Below are 18,399 nucleotides of genomic sequence, written 5' to 3' on the forward strand. Positions count from 1 at the left end.
AGCACCATTGCATGAAATGGTTAATGTGACTCAGGAGAATGTGAACATGCACTGTATCACTACTAATTCAAAGTTTTCAATCAAGATTCTGACAAATACCCTTTAGAGATGCCGAACCTTTGCCTCCAGCTTAATAAAATTATCAGGGCCCTGTTAATCACACTGGGACATAACAGAGGGAAGGGCATTCAAGTAGACAAAGGGGCAAAAAAGAAGCTCAACTGCACAAAATTAATTTAAATTATCCACCGTATGGATACCAGTAAACCAAGAATGGGGGAACATTTCTTTTAGTAAGTTGCTGATTCTTTGATATATGGCAACACAGCATCAGATGATTCCAGAACAGGTGTTGATTTCCTATTTACAGCCCTGTCAGCTCTGCTTGCATCGCGTCATTGTAATCACTTGCTGCTTGCTGCTGAAAACTTTGAACCGTCTGGCATTGACTCTAGATGACAGGATCTCCGAAGCGGATCTCACAGGGTGGCAATGCCAAGATACAGAGATTCCCCAGGTTTAGCGATGCTGCCTTTGAGATTCCACTGCAGGCGGGAGATCCACTTTCCCACTAATGGTGGAAGAGGTCCTACTGCCTGACCAAGCAAACCTGATGGAGATCACGGAGGAGGTCAGTAGCTGTGGGGTCTCTCCTGGAATGGAGTAGAGTGCTGCAAGAGGGTCAATGACATCCTGCATTCTTCCAAGGTGAGTGCTCCAAAACTTTTTTTTTTAGTGAGTGCAAGTGTCTATGCAGGAGGAAGTACGACATGGGGAGAATCGCACTATAATGGTAATGACAGAAGACGCCAGCTTTACCTCATCCTGACAGATGCATGGCCACTGGCCATCCTGTTTCACAGCCTAGCTCCATTAACTCTCTGAAGGCTGCCGGCAGCATGAGCTATATGTGATACCCCACTAAGGGACGAGGGTCTGTTCCTAGTGGAAATGTCACGTTGATCTCTCTGCAAACTATGCCTATCTGTATCTTTCCTCTTGCAGGACACGAGGGCTCAGAACACAAGGGAGACAGCCTGAACTGGTGGAGGAACCCCAGATCTTTGGCCTCTCAGAGCAGTGGAGGAACAGGCATTATAATTGGCAGGGACACAGAGCGGCCGCACCATATCCGGTGGAGAGTTTGGAATGTCCATGAAAGAGTGAGGATTGACTTCCATCGACATACATATCACTGGTGGAGACCACATCACGTCGGTTGCCATGCTGAGATCTGCACAGCCTTACCCACACGCAGCTTCCACAGTGCAGACTGTGACACAGACCACTCCCTGGTGTGCAGCAAGGTTAGACTCAAACCAAAGAAGCTGCATAACTTCAAGCAGAAGGGCCACCCGCGCATCAACACGAGCAGAATTTCTCATCCACAGCAGTTACATAAGTTTCTAAATTCACTTGAAAAAGCCCTTCAAAACACTCCCACAGGGGATGCAGAGACCAAGTGGGCCCACATCAGAGATGCCATCTATGATTCAGCAATGACCACCTATGGCAATTGTGTGAAGTGGAGTGCAGACTGGTTTCAATCTCACTTTGAAGAGCTGGAACCTGTCATAGCCGCTCAGCGCATTGCACTGCTGAATTACAAGAAGGCCCCCAGCGAGTTAACATCTGCAGCACTTAAAGCTGCACAAAGAACAGCCAGGCGCAGCGCAAATGACTACTGGCAATACCTGTTCAGTCATATTCAGCCGGCCTCTGACACTGGAATCATCAGAGGAATGTATGATGGCATTAAGAGAGGTTTTGGGCCAACCATCAAGAAGATCACCCCCCTCAAATCTAAATCGGGGAACATAATCACTGACCAACGCAAACAGATGGACCGCTGGGTTGAGCACTACCTAGAACTGTACTCCAGGGAGAATGTTGTCACTGAGATCGCCCTCAATGCAGCCCAGCCTCTACCAGTCATGGATGAGCTGGACGTACAGCCAACGAAATCGAAACCCAGTGATGCCATTGATTCTCTAGCCAGTGGTAATGCCGTCCTTCCCAGGGGCTTGATGAAATCATCAAGAGTGCCAAGCCTGCTATACTTTCAGCACTACATGAACTGCTATGCCTGTGCTGGGACGAGGGAGCAGTACAACAGGATATGCACGATGCCAATGTCATCACCCTCTATAAGAACAAGGGTGACCACGGTGACTGCAACAGATATTGTCGACTCTCCCTACTCAGCATAGTGTGGAAAATCTTCACTCCAGTCGCTTTAAACAGGCTCCAGAAGCTGGTTGAGCATGTCTACCCTGAGGCACAGTGTGGCTTTCGAGCAGACAGATTCACCGTTGACATGCTGTTCTCCCTTCACAAGCTACAGGATAAATGCTGTGAGCAACAGATGCCCTCTACGTTGCTTTCATAGATCTCACCAAAGCCTTTGACCTCGTCAGCAGACGTGGTCTCTTCAGACTACTAGAAAAGATTGGATGCCCACCAAAGCTACTACGTATCATCACCTCATTGCATGAAAGGCACAATTCAGCATAGTGGCGCCTCATCAGACCCCTTTCCTATCCTGAGTGGCGTGAAACAGGGCTGTGTTCTCGCACCTACACTGTTTGGGATCTTCTTCCCACTGCTGCTCTCACATGTGTTCAAGTCTTCAGAAGAAGGTGTTTTCCTCCACACAAGATCAGGTGGCAGGTTTGCGGCTGCCTGCAATGAATTAGGCCTAACCATCAGCCTCAAGTAAACGAACATCATGGGACAGGACATCAGAAATGCTCTATCCATCAATATCGGTCAACACGCTCTGGAAGTGGTTCAAGAGTTCATCTACCTGGGCTCAACTATCACCAGTAACCTGTCTCTCGATGCAGAAATCAACAAGCGCAAGGGAAAGGCTTCCACTGTTACGTCCAGACTGGCCAAGAGAATGTGGGAAAATGGCGCACTGACATGGAACACAAAAGTCCGAGTGTATCAAGCCTGTGTCCTCAGTACCTTGCTCTATGGCAGCGAGGCCTGGACAATGTATGTCAGCCAATTCATTACATCTTCGCTGCCTCCGAAGAATTCTTGGCTTCAGGTGGCAGGACCGTATCTCCAACACACAAGCCCTCGAGGCGGCCAACATCCCCAGCTTATGCACCCGGAGAGGCCCGCCACGAGCTTTGATGCCCAGAAGGCCCCAGCGGATTTTACATTGAGTGGCGAGGCCTCGGTGCGGCCCCTCTCCCCCATCCCCACACATCAACCCCCGCCACTAGGCGTCGGGTCAAGTTGAGTTAATTTGAATTTATTTAAATTGATTTGAATATTTAAATGAAGGTTCTGCCACCTAGAACTGAAGCAGTCCATGTCCACCTGCAGCAAGACTTGGACAACATTCAGCCTTAGGCTGAGAAGTGGAAAGTTACATGCATGCCTCACAAATGCCAGGCAATGACGATCTCCAACGAGGGAGAATCTAACCATCTCCCTTGACGCTCATTGCCGAATCCCCCACTATCAACATCCTGGGCCTCATCATTGACCAGAAACCTAAGTGGACCAGCCAGATAAATAACATGGCTGCAATAGCAGGTCTGAGGCTGGGAATCCTGTGGTGAGTAACTCACCTCCTGACTTCTCAAAGCCTGTTCACCATCTACAAGGCAAAACTCAAGTGTGTTATGGAGTTCTCTCCACTTGTCTGGCTAAGGGCAGCTCCAACAACACTCAAGGAGCTCTGTACCTTCCAGGATAAATCAGTCTGCTTGATCAGCATCAAATCCACCACCTTCAGCATTCACTCCCTTCATCACCGACACACAAGTCTGAATTTTATCAGCTCTCTTCCATTCTCGATGGCAAGCTTGATAGACGGTGTGGTGCCTGCAAGCTCTGCACCGCTAAGCCACCGCGATATTTCATGCAGTGGCTTATTTAAATAGAGAGGTCGGAACCGCCGCCCCCAATGATGTAATGCCGGTGCCATTTTGAAAGGGCTTCAAGCCCTCCAGTAGTACCTGATTTTTTAAAGAGACATTCATTATACAGTGTCTGTAAAAAAATAACTAAAAACTGGAATTCCCCTCTACCACCTCCTCTCGTTCCCACCCTTGCAGTGTTTATATTTGGGCCTATCCCACCAAAATAGTCTTTATTCCCACCCCGAACTCCCGGCCCCCCCGAATCGCATTACATTTACACTTCAATCCCTTCTCACCATCCCCTCAGCCAGCAGAAATTGTTTTTTTCTCACTCCTCCTCCCGCCCCAATAATTTCACTCCTCCCTGCTGTCCACTAGCGTCACACCTCAGATCTCTGAACTGGGGCCTGTAAACTACACCCACCAGTATTTTCTGACTCCTGCTATTCCTAATTTGCACCTAAACTGATTCTACTTCATGTTTTGAGGCCAGATCACTTTTTACTAATGTCCTTATGGCATCCTTTACTATCAGGGTTCCCCCTCCTCTGTCAATCTGTCTATCTCTCTGAAATATTATGTACCCTGGAATAGTTATTTCCCAACCTCAATCTCCTTGTAACCATGTTTCAGCAATGGAAATTAGATCCAGATCACTTACCTCTATTGGAGCCATCAGTTCATTTATCTGATTACAAATGCTTCGTGCATTCAGACAAAGGAAATTTAATTTTCGTTTTTGGTGCCTCTATTGCCTGAAATGACCTTATTTGCCATGTACAATTGGACAGTGTAAATGAGGACAGCCACATCTCAGAATGCTGGAGATCATCCCTGAGAGAGACACTCTCACATTTGCAGTTTAATTACTGAATGGTCAGAACCAAGTGAAGGACATCACTGGAACAACATGAGATTTGGAGACGGGATCGATGGATTTTGAAACAACAACCTCAATGCTGGGAAAATACAGCTTCTAATTTTTATTAGTTAATTAATGTGATCAGAATACTCCAGTCTTTGGAGTTTCCAAATCAATCCTGGAAATAAATACATTCTATCACAACATGGATTGAACTCGATATCATAATCTGTTTGTTCAAATTAAAAGAAAAAGATCAATTTAACAACCTCAGTCTCCCAGTGGAGTTCCTACACGGTATAAATTACAGGCTCTGGGAATGTATCACCTCAGAGTCTAACACAGAGAGATTACCTGCAGAACGAACGGTCAGATCACTTCACACAGAAAATGCAAGGAACATTTTACAGTATCGAAAAAAAATATTACCAGACCCTTGCCGTCATTGGAGTTCCTGGTAAGTGACTATAACCATGGAAGCTGTATAATCCAATGCGTTAGCTGGTCTCTGTTTTCCTCTGTGACAGATCATTTTACATGATGATCGCGCAGTCACTGATATACAACCGCTCAGTCAGAAATATCATTTTGTTAACTCAAATATCATGAATTTGCTCTGCAGTTTAATTCCATTGTCTTAACTGAAAACTAAAAACCTGGTTGAAACTCAGGCTCAATGAATGATATATTTTAATGTTGCATTCGATCTCAGTGAAAGCAAATCCCTGAAGGAAGGTATAAGTGGGAGAATGTGTTAGTGTAAAAACATACTGAGTGTGGGTCACTAACTGGAGTGGAATACCTGATCCCAATGACCATGCATTCCTCTTTTTGTTATTGAATAGCTCCAAGAGAAACAGATGTTAACTATTTACTGAGGGTTTAAAAGTCGGACAGCACTGCTCCTGTCTACAACTCCTATAAACAGATTTATTCTTACTCTGAGTACAGTTACTGTTAACATTTTATTTGTTTTAGTGTTCATGAACTCCTTCCTGCTGTGGGTTAAGAGTGTTTGAATTTTATGATCTGTCTTTGATACAGGATGAATATTGAGCTGTGATTATTGAATCATCCACTTCTGTAACTGATAACGTTTGGCAGATCAGTTCTTATCTATGATTCAGACTCTTTACACATATAACTGCCCACAGCTCAGTGAGGTGTGTCACTGTTAGGAGAGACACCTACAAGTGAGGAACATACATATCAGGCTTTCATAATACAGAGATCAGGCCACGGACATAAAATAATAACATTAGTAACTATTAATGAAATCAATAGTACACTTCTCTCTGTTCTATTATCATCCTGGTTAAAGTATTTTCACCTTCTCCAGTGCATCAATAGACTTTTTGTTTTCTGGAGACTAGAGCTGTACACAGTACATGAAGTGGTATGACAATTAAGTAATTATTATTATTAATAATGCCTTCAGATATTTTGTTGCATTCTTCCTCAATATTAACTGTACTCTTGATTAAAATGTGTGTGCACATTTCAAAATTGTCCTTCTGCTTCACGATGCCATATTGTTCATGTAAATGGTGAACAACAGTATTCCCAGCTCTGATCCTTCTGGAACACCACTTCCCACCTTTCACCAATCTGAAGAAATAACTTTCGCCCCTACACCCTGTTTACAGTTTCTATAGCCAGCTTACGGTCTGTTCTGCTGCTTGTCCCCCAATTTCACTTGACCTGAGATTAGTCATGAGTCTGCTGTGTGATGCCTTATGAAGGCTTTTAGAAAATCAATGCATATTACGCCTACTGTGTCAGTCTTATCTTCTCTTTCTGATATTATTCAAAACATTCAATAGGATTGGTCGAGCGTCAACCTCCTTTCGGAATATGTGCTAACTGCTCTTTAATATACGTCTGGATTTAACAACCTCCCTCTGAGATCAGGGATCGTGGCTGGGGGAGGGGGCGGGGGGAGAGAGGGTGGAAAATGCCTCTGGGGGAGGCCCGCCACAGGCCTCGACGCTGGGAAGGCCTGGCCCGATATTGCCGGTGGTGGCGAGAGCTCGTAACAGGCCTCCCCACTCCTCCCCCCGCCCCCATACCCCCCACACCCACCCGCTGCTCGTCGATGGGAGGAAAAACTGCATATTTGAAATGCATATTCCTGTCGTCCATCTCACTTTGATATTGATACCAGTGGTCAGCACTCCTGCGCTTTCAGATTGCCAGAGGAGATCCGAGGCGGGATAGTGGTGGGGAGGGGGGATCAGGTAAGTTTCTCAGTGCGGGAGGTGTGGGAACGGCGTCAGAGCACTTTCATTGACCCAGGGGATGTTGGGAAGGTGTAAAGTTTAAGGTTTATGAACTTTGCTGGGGGAGAAGGTCAGGTGCACCAGCTATTTGTTTTGGTGGGATGGGGAGGCGTGAGGGAAGGTTCGTAATTCTATGCTTACTGTGGTCTTTGGGGGTAAGGGGGCGGGGCGGGGCGGGTAGGAGAGGGTCAGGATCAAGTTATTTGATATCTTAATGACAATGTCTCTTTAAATTTTGCATTACAATGTTGGGCTTGAAGCCCTTTAAAGATGGCTTCAGCACCTGCAAAGTTTTCAATGCACGAATCATATTTGCTGTCCATCAGTCCTCTGGCACCATTCCCTATTCTGATGATTATTAATAAACAGATAATATTGCCTCTGCTATCTAATCCCTATCTTTTTATTATGTGTTGATGCAATCTATCCAAAACAAAGGGTTTACCATCTCTTTAAAAACTTGATCAAATATCTCCCACTTTCCAACTTAACTTTCTTGAAGTTTGTTGTTGAACTATTCACTATTATTTGGCAGTTTAGTTCCTCCCCTCAGAGATCTCACTCCCTTCTTTAAGCACTGAATTCTCATCTAAAATAAAGCAAGAAATGCTGGAACCACTCAGCAGGTCTGGCAGCATCTGTGAAAAGAGAAGCAGAGTTGACGTTTCGGGTCAGTGACCCTTCTTCGGAATTCTCATCCACTGGTTCATTGTGCTCAACTGTCCCATGATACACGAGATTTCCTCTCTTCTGAAATCGGAACTGTGCGCCAGACGTTTATTTCCATTTCTGTCCACATCTCTCTCCCCCTGTCTGTTCCAAAGTCCAGCAAACCCCAGCTTTCCTTAAACTCACAACGATGGGATCATGCCTGATAGACATGCTGAGGCTGTTTCCCAGACAACTTCCCTCCATCATCTCCTGCCGGTACATCTTGCACTTGCCATTTACAATGGAAATCCTAACCAGCTCTGGTCTGAGATTGAAAAACATCGCAGGATCCTGATCCTGACCCGGTTCAGAGACCATCTTGTAAAGTGGTTGTGGACCTCAACTATAAACACTGTGATATTTCACACTCAAATGGCGTCACTCTAGGAGCTGTATTGATCCAAGCTCTGCTGCCTTTGCATAAGATACAGAACCATCTTTTGATCCAAACCTACTCAGATCCTCTTCTTCACATACTTTTCTTAATTTTCTTTGTTGACGGTGCTGGTGCCATTTCCTTCCTTTGCCTTGAACTGGAGACTATTATAAACTTTGCTTCTAATTTGTACCCTTGCCTCTCTTCAGATGGTTCATTTCTGACACTTCCCTTCGCTTCCATGACTTCGCTACCTTCATTTCAGGGGATTTTCTGCCCACCAATGTCTACCACAGTTCCATAGACTCCCACAGCTACCTTGATTATATATATCTTTTAACTCTTTCATGTGTTGTGGGCATCACTGACAAGACCAGAATTTGTTGCCAATTCATAATTCCCCTTCACAACTGAATAGTTTCCTTATCCATTTGAGATGGCTGTTAAGAGTCAACCACATTGCCGTGGTTCCAGAGACACATGTAGGCCTCACCAGGTAAGGACGACAGATTTCCTTCCCTAAAGGACATTAGTATATCAATTAATGATAGTTTCATGCTACCGTTGCTGAGACTCGCTTTCAATTCCAAAATTTAATAAATTAATTGAAGGTATTAATTAATTGAATTTGAATTCCACCAAATATCATTGTGGGATTGGAATCTGTGTCCCTATGGTAGCAGCCAGGGCTACCAGCTCAGTGTCATAACCACTACATTACCTGCTTCCCACCCCACCTCCTGGAAAGAGGTTCTCCCAGTTTCTTCACCTCCGTTCCATCTGTTCCAGTGAGGCTACCGTTCAGAACAGCGCTTCTGAAATGTTGATTATTCCTCAATCGAGGATTTCCCTCACTGTGATTAACAGGATCCTCGACGGTATACATCCCATTTCCAGCGTTACTGCCTTCGCCTTTCTGCCAGAACCACGATAAGACTCCCCTTGTCCTCAAATTACAGCACACTAGCCTCCACCTTCAATACATCATGCTCCAACATTTCCACCACATCCAGCTACGTTCAAATCCAAACATATATTCAGCTCCCCTCACCTCCCCTCCCCCCGACCTTTTTGAAACCCTCGTGCTCTCCTCATTCAACCAAACATGTCCTCCCCTTCCCTCAGCACCGTCCCATGAAGCGCAGGAAATGTAACACGGCCCTTTTACCTCCCTCCTTCCCATTGTCCAAGGCCCCAAACACTCCTTCCAGGTGAAACAGCGATTTACTGGTACTTCTTTCAATTTAGTAACTGTATTCACTGCTCACGATGAAGTTCCCAATGAATTGGGAGCATAGAAAAAAGCAGATTCGGTGATTGCTTAGCTGAACTCCTCTGTTCAGTCTGAAAGTGTGACGCTGAGCTTCCAGCCGCTTGTCACTTTAGTTCTCCCACTCTGACTTCTCTAACTTTGACCTCCTATACTCTTCCCCTGATGCTCAAAGTGGAACTGTACTGAGCATCTGAATTATGCATTTATTGCCTTTGGAACTTAACACTGTGATTAAAACCTTCACATTATAACCAATGCTCCCAATTTCTTGGGCTGCTTGTACTTAATGCAATAAGATAATTGTGAACAATATTTACACATCTATTGACTCTCAAGGTCGTCAATCAAGTATCTCTGAAATATGTAGGTAGTTTACTGACTCGACCTGATCTTGTAACTGAGAAACTTTGCTGAGATTTGCAGTTGTTATTTTGTTTCTCTTGACTCTTAGATGTGGACTGATAATTATCATATCCTTGAGGGTTGTAGGTGTAATTGTTCTGTATTTCATTCTTAGGACTTGAATGTGTTTGGTACTTGAATGTGAACGTGTTCATGACGCTACTGGAGAGTCAGGCTTGATGTTGTTGGATAACTCTCTCAGCTGACAGCTGTTCCTTCTCAATGTCGCTCCATACGGGGTGGTGACCTCGTATGACTGAGTTGCATTGCAGATCTTGGATACATCCACAGGGAACCATGTCTTCTCTTGTGGGTGGATCGCTCCGACCTTTTATACAGTCTGCAGAGGAACTATCTCCATGCCTGCTTGCTTATCATGTGTGATTTTCTTTCTTTCAAGTCTTGCCAATAAGGTAGCTTGGCTCAACAACGATATGTTCAAGTGATGACTCAGAAGAGCTGTCCTTACTTGCCTCTGAACATGATCTCTGCTGGGGATGGGAATCCTGTGTCTAATGGTGTTGCTCGTAGGTGCAACATGACTATCTCGATATCCTGATTAGTTTCTCTACATGTTAGAATGATGACGTTACTCTTCACACCAACCTCTCTGCCAGACACTTTGACCTTGGACAATGTGGAGATGATATAACATAAATTACAGCCCCCTTTGTGCACATGTCTTGAAATAGTTTACTGGTGTACTGTGGACAGTCATCAGAGACTATCTCCTCTGGGTAGCCAGACAGACTAAAAATAGCCCTCATTGTGTTTGCTTGATGCATACTGCAATTGGCGAATGATGGGAAATTTGGAGAAGTAGTCGGTATTCAATAGAAATTGTCACCTATAACAGGAAACAGGTCAGTTGTTATTCATGACCATGGATGTGACGAAATACCATGAGGATGAAGTGTCTCTCTCTGTCTGTTGGCTCAGTTGATGCTCTTAGCATGAGTCACACATCCTCACTGCTCACTCTACGTCTCAGTAGATTCCTGGCCAATAAACTGTCTCACATGAGAATCGTCTTGACTTTCCAATGCCCATGTGAACTAGTTGTGATTATGCAAGGATATCTTGATGAAGCATTTTAATGTCACTGGATATCGCTAATTCATCATGATATGTCCAAAAGGTTCTGATATCTGTGGAAACCTCCTTATTGTATCAGGCCAAGCACTTACGATGAGCTGCCCTAATGCCTTTCAGAGAGGATCTTTGGAAGTCTCCTCTTGCAGCTCTTCCCATTTGAATCTGTCCAAAATCGCCTGAGGTTGACATTGTACACATCTTCAAGCTCCACATCTATTTTGTCTATTTCCACATATAGCGGAATGTTTTCTATATTCTTGGGGTTGGGTCTTCTGCTCAATGTGTCAGAAGCAACTATGATGTTTTCAGGTTTAAATCAGTTAGTCATCGTCATAGAACCATAGAGTAATACAGCACAGAAACAGGCCCTTCGGCCCACCGTTTCCGTGCCTCTCTTCAAGCCTATCTATTATAATCCCATTTTCCAGCACTTGACCCATAGCCTTGTATGCTATGGCGTTCCAAATGCTCATCTAAATACTTCTTCAATGTTGTGAGGCTTCCTGCCTCTACCACCTCTTCAGGCAGTGCGTTCCAGATTCCAACCACCCTCTAGATGATATTTTTTCTCATATCCCCTTTAAACTTTCTGCTCCTTAACTTAAATCTAGGCCGCTGGTTATTCCCCTAAGGGAAAAAAAGTTTCTTCGTATCTACCCTATCAATGCCCCTCATAATCTTGTACACCTCAATGAGATCCGACCTCAGCCTTTTCTGCTCGAAGGTAAACAGTCATAGCCTATCCAATCTCTCTTCATAACTGAAATGCTCCAGCCCAGGCAACATCCTGGTGAATCTCCTCTGCACTCTCTCCACTGCAATCATATCCTTCCTATAGTGTGATGTCCAGAACTGTACACAGTACTCCAGCTGTGGCCTAACTTGCGTTTCATACAGCTCCATCATAAACTCCCTGCTCTTATATTCTATGCCTCAGCTAATAAAAGCAAGTATCCCATATGCCTTCTTAGCCATCTTATCTACCTGTGCTGCTGCCTTCAGTAATCTATGGACAACTACACCCAGGTCCCTCTGGCCCTCTGTACTTCCTATGTCCTACCATCCATTGTATATTCCCTTGCATTGTTAGTCCTCCTGAAATGCATCAGCTCACACTTCTCAGGATTAAATTCCATTTGCCACTGTTCTGCCCATCTTACCACCTCATCTATATCATCCAGTAATTTAAGGCTTTGCCCCTCACTATTTACGACACCACCAATTTTTGTGTCATCTGCGAAATTACTGATCATACTCCTATATTCTTGGCTAAATCGTTAAAGTACACTACACACAGCAAGGGTCCCAGCACCGATCCATGTGGTACACCACTGGTCACAGGCGTCCAATCGCCAAAACAACCCTCGACCATTACCCTCTGCCTCCTGCCACTAAACCAATTTTGGATCTAATTTGCCAAATTGCCCTGGATCCCATGGGCTCTTACCTTCTTAACCAGTCTCCCAAGTGGGATCTTGTCAAAAGCCTTACTGAAGTCCATGTAGACTACATCTGATGTTACCTGTACCACTGTACCTTAATTAACAGCCATTGTAGTCGAGGTGGTGCGTTGGTGAGTGGTGTTTGCCAAATCATTGCATCGATTTGTCATCAGTCTCGACAAAAACTGGTTTGTCAAATAGGTTTGTATGAAATGTGGGATACCGAATACCGAATCTAATGTTTGACACCCTATGTTGGAATAGTTCACCTGAGTGAGTGACAAAAGTTTGGAACGAAAAGCAACTGCTTTCTGCAATAGACATGCTCCGAGGCCCTTTCACACAGCATCTCCCTCAACTGTAGTTCCTTTCCTTGGCTCGTAATTTTGTAATCATGCTTCTGACAAAAGTGAACGTTTTGCTGACTTGAATGTGTGCTGATGATTTGCGTGCCACGGAAATGGCGTGTCTTCCTTGCGAAGCTAATGCAGTGATTTTGCTTTCTCAGAGAAATTCGAGATATAGTGTGATAAAAAGTTAAACAAACCCAAACATCTCTTTAAATCTTTCTTTCCTTGAGGAGTAAGTATTGAATGTACATCCTCAACTTTATGATGATCTGAAAATGTTCCACTATCAGAGTAGATGGAGCCAGAAATGTTGTTGCGATTCATATCGATAGAGCATTTTTCGCGATTAAACATAAGACCTCTTAGCTGTCTCCATTAAGACATAAAGTTTCTTGTTATGCTCCTATTTGATACTTTCCATGACTGCTATGCCACCGAGAATGCAAACACAGCCAGAAACACTCTCAGTCATGGGACCCATGTGTTGTTGGAACTGATGTTGACTGAAAGACCAAGTGATAACCGTTAAAAGCAACACCTTTCAAATGGTGTTCTGAAAGTTGATAGCTCCTGTGAACCTTCAGAAAGACGGGCTGACCAGTATCCACATTTCGTGCCCAAATTCGAGAAAAACATGGCTTTCACAAACTTTGGATTTCACACTTCCAAAGTGGGAATATTGCGAGGAGATCTTTTCAGTGATAAATTCAGTCTTCCAGGATCCTGGAATACTCTGTTGTTCTAGTCTTTCTTGATTACAACAGTTATAGAACGGCACCAGTCATTGTACTGCTGAACATGACGAATGTGCCCTTGCAATTCTGTTGTGCCAAGCTCTGCTTTGCAGGTGTCTCTGAATGCTGGACATTTCCGTGGCTGATGCATGAGACTGTACTTACTGCACCCTTTCCCCTGTCAGGTCTTGGCTACCTCACCCATAGTTGTTGCTTCTCCAAACGCCTGTATATGTTAGTGGCTCGCAAATATGACTTCATACTTTCTGCCATCCTTGAGGTGACTTTAATTCTGAATCCGTTTGGCTTACAAAGCAGATTTTTTTGAAATGCTTCTATTGCCACTACGATTACCAGCCCAATTATCCTCTCAGAAATTTCTGCATCTGAAAAAATACAGTTTTTCCCTTTTTCCTTACGCCTGATTATAAACCAGTCAACAATTGATTGGGCTGTTGTTTAAAAACCATGAGCTCAAGTCGATGGATCCTAACGTTTACCTTCACATTGAGTTGGCCTTCTAATATTTTCCAAAGTTTTGTTGGTTCTTTGCAGTTTTCTTCTGATGGTCCAATGACCTTCATTGCCAATTGCAATCTTTACTATGTCAAGTTTTGTGACATGAAGCTCCAAAAAGCATAGCTCCATACGCTCACCGAAGAGTTGGGACTCGTGGAAATTATCTGGAACAGAGGGACGGAGCATGCTAGTGGCAGTATTCAAAGCGGGCTACACTTCAAATAAACTCTCCCCTTCATTTGCTCACACTCTCTTGGAGTACTAATTTGAAGGGTAGTCTATGAACCAGACTCTATGCCACAGCACTGCCCCTTCCTCCAGTCATCAGCAGTGTTGACCCAGGCTTTATTGATTTCCACGGAGGAAATCACCATCCTCGATGTCATGCTTGAGATCTCTGTCCCATGCTGAATACTGTTGTGAGCACGCTGAGTCCCTCTGCATCAGTGCTACCGCATTGTGTTCCGCTGCCACCATAATGTGCTATTGCTTCCTCAACACAAACATATCAAACATTCTGAGATGAATGAAAGTTCTTTATTACAAAATAACAGAATTGCAGGAAACCTGACTGTTTACTAACACTCCTCCAAAAGCTGTATCACATGTTGGCTTGCATCCTTTCCTTTATTGCATATCAAATTAATCACTTTTTCAACAGTATGTTAACTAGTACTCTAGCATTTAAAGCAATATCATAACACTCGGGGAGGGCTCTTATGTGCTTGAGGCGGTCCCAGTCCAGGTAGGGAGAGAGAGTGTCCAGTACTAGGATCCCCCTTATCCTGGAATGTGACTAATGTCTGGTGAGGGGGAGACGGCGCAGGGAGTGTCTGATCCAAGACATGATTCGGGTACCTAATTCCTGGGGCTTCCGAACCTGGGAGGGTGGTCTGTTCTCGGAAGAGGGGTCGGAGCCCAGAGGGGGGACCCATCCAGGGAGGGCACTCCCAGGTGTGGTGAGACCCAGTCTGTGGGGTGTGATCCAATCCCAGCGTATGGTGGGATTCGATACATGGAACGATGGTGTGATTCCAGGTTGGAGGGATCTAAACCCAGAGTGGGGGATGGTTCTGATTGCCAATCCAGGGTGTCTTTATATGTGGCGTGGGGTATAATGGGGAGAACCGGCCAGCCAGAGTTAAAACTGTAAAACAGAGGCTTCCAGCCTCATTAAAGTATTTAAATTTCCAACCCGCCTCCTGGAAGTGGTTGTCTGCTTGTTCCCTGCCAGACTCTGACAAACACACTCCCAACCCACCTGTTTCTTTTGCTAAAACCCTACAATTACTGTCTGGGATTGACACGAAGAATGTTTTATCAGTAATTTCCAGTCTCTTTCCCCTTTTCTCTCTTACAGTTAATTTACTGGCGATTATGATCCTGTCCCGGGGAAAGTGCGGACTCTCCACCTGTACCACTCGCTACCTGGTGGCCATGGCAGCAGCGGACCTACTGGTCATTATCACTGCAGTAATACTGTGGCGAGTCAGTTATTATTATTTCCCAGGATCGTTACTGGAAATGAGCCCTCTGTGCACTGTTATTGGTGCCATGAGACGTGCAGCCACAGACTGTTCCGTCTGGCTCACGGTTACATTCACCTTTGATCGATTTGTGGCCATTTGTTGCCAGAAGCTGAAAATAAAATATTGCACAGAGAAAACTGCAGCAGTGGTTCTGGCAATAACCTGCATTCTGCTCTGTTTAAAAAACATCCCCTTCTACTTTGTATATGAACCTGTCGAGCTAATTGACAACGCAGTGTGGTTGTGTTATCCAAAGCCAAGCTATTATACTAAGCCAGGATGGATGGGATTTGACAGGTTTGATAAGGTATTAACCCCATTAATCCCATTCGCTTTAATTCTGTTGCTAAACGCTCTGACAGTCAGACACATTTTAGTGGCCAGTCGAGTGCGTAAGGGACTGAGGGGTCAGAGCAAGGGAGAGAATCACAGTGACCCAGAGATGGAGAGCAGAAGGAAGTCTGTGATTTTACTCTTCACCATATCCGGCAGCTTCATACTTCTGTGGTTGGTGTATGTTATATATTTCTTATATTATACCGTTAAGGCGGCAGACCCCAGGGATTACAATGATTCTGAATATATATTTCTACAAGTCGGATTTATGCTGCGGAGTTTAAGCTGCTGCACAAACACATTCATTTATGGGGTGACTCAGTCCAAGTTCAGAGAGCAAGTCAAGAGTGTGGTGAAATATCCGGTTAAATCATTTGTTCAATTAATGAATAAACAGTTCAACTAAGTGCAGCCCAGAGGCGGGTCCCAGTGTTTCTGAAGCATGAATGTTATATTTAACCCCAATGGACAAGGTGTGACCAACAGCTGGAAAACATGAAATACACAAGAAGGTGGAGGGGTGCAACACACCAAAGAGCAGCGGAGTGGCAGACGAGAGGTGACTGAAAGGTGGTTGACCAGAAGTACACTGGTGGAAGGGCGGGGTAGCGTCTGGGCTGTTAAACACTATGAATTGCTTTTAGTTCACCGTCAGTTGCTAGCACACTTTAATTGAGATTTGAGGTGATAGGATGTATGCTAGTGGGTAGTAAAGGCTCTGTTGCCTTTGTTATCATTCCTTTGTACTGACACAGACAATATGAAATTGGCACAAAAACTGAATATTTGTTCGCTAGACTGCTGAAGATTGTCAGAACGCGCAATTCGTTTGTGCATGACACAGGCAATATATAATTTTCCATTATACATCTATATTATTAAAGGTACATTCAATCTACTGAATCAAAGCATACACAGATTAATACATTTCGAACTCCTCTAAATTAATCAAGTTTTAAGATGAATTGCGACTGATTGATTTATTTTAGCACATTGGTATAAAACTAACTCCTTTAACTAATGTGTCAGTATTAAAATAGATATTACATTGAAGCCAAATATAACCATCCCAAACTACCTACAATCTCTTAGTTTGAGGGTGAAATCTATGGCAATATATTTATCCCTCAATACTTTCATTGTCGTTATTCTCTATTGAGAGCTGTGGTCCAGCTCAATTCAACAGTGCAACTCTGCCGTGTCGAGGTGATATTCTTCAAATAGCAGAGTATGAAAATTATCATCATTGTTATCGTTTGTAACAATTCGAAAAGAATAGAAACGTTGCTCCATGGGTTCATTTTCAGAGTGTTAATGGTGACACACTGGAGTCCCTAAGAGCAGTGTATGAGTCTCTTCTGCTCCTTCCCCCACTTCTGTACACGCATATCACAGTTTGGTGATTCCTGGTCTGAAATGAACCCGCAAGCTGCCTTCCAAATCTTCCTGACATCAGCATGCTGTCCTAATGCCATCATGATTATTTGATAGTCAGTTTCTCTGTAAAGGATGTGTCAATGCCTTGATGATTGAAAATTGTGTCTCTCTATACTGGCTACATTAACTATTTCATGTTGTGCTGTTGTCAAGTTGAGTATGTCTGTACCCCGCTTTTCAGTTAAGTTGCATCATGCATTTTTACACGTTGCTTGCTTCACATGTAATAAATTGCATCTGCACACTTACACCGGTAACCCCCTATCATGCCACACATGTGCCATCTGATTCAAGCCATTCTTGGACTTTCATGTGATGTTACAAAAACATCGGGGTGGGCGTGGCGGGAGGGGGTGGGGTGGGGGTTGTTGTTAGTGGTGGTGGGGGGGGTGCTGCTTGTCTTAGATCTTTGCTTACCTCACCATGCATGGCCTTGAAATCTCAGGTAGCGTTCAGACTACTAAATGTGGCTTTCGTTTCGAAAAAAAATTTATCCAGTCTCGGATACAAATATCTTCAAGAGAATGCTATCTCCAAAGGAAAATTTTGGAGTTCTTGCAAATTCTGCACTGCACCAGTTAAATGATGTGAGTTGCAATTCTTCTGACCGCAGCAGGTTTAAATCTTTATTAAAGTGAAAGTACTGACCAATTCAGTAGGTGTTGATTACTTACTTCATTGCAATAGGACAGGTTTCCTTGAGACAACAAAGAAAGATGTTAACTTTATTGTACCTAAACAGAACTATAAAAATTATATGCAAAATGCCAACTTCTATCCTCACACACAAACTAGAGGTTTCCACACACACACATTAATAGGTTACAGAGTGGTTAAGAGGTCCTCTAAAACTCATATAAGACAGATTCTTGGAACAAAAGAATGAACCTTCAATATTGGAGTATGTATCCGTGTACTGGGAAAGTTCACGAAAGCTTGCAGTTTGGCTCACCTTAAAGCATCCCAAGTCAATATGGAAAAAAAAATGGCCAGGTATGAATGCAAAAGCCCGCAATTTTGAGCCAGGAGGTGAAGTATTAGTGTTGTTACCATTACACGGAGAACCATTAAAAGTACGGTTCTGTGGCCTGTACAGACTGATAGAAAGAGTGGGTAAAATAGATTACTTGATGACACCTCTAATCGCTGGAAGAAGAACAGTTGTGCCACAAC

This window comes from Heterodontus francisci, unplaced genomic scaffold, assembly GCF_036365525.1.
Source record: "Heterodontus francisci isolate sHetFra1 unplaced genomic scaffold, sHetFra1.hap1 HAP1_SCAFFOLD_368, whole genome shotgun sequence".
Taxonomy (NCBI): Eukaryota; Metazoa; Chordata; class Chondrichthyes; order Heterodontiformes; family Heterodontidae; genus Heterodontus; species Heterodontus francisci.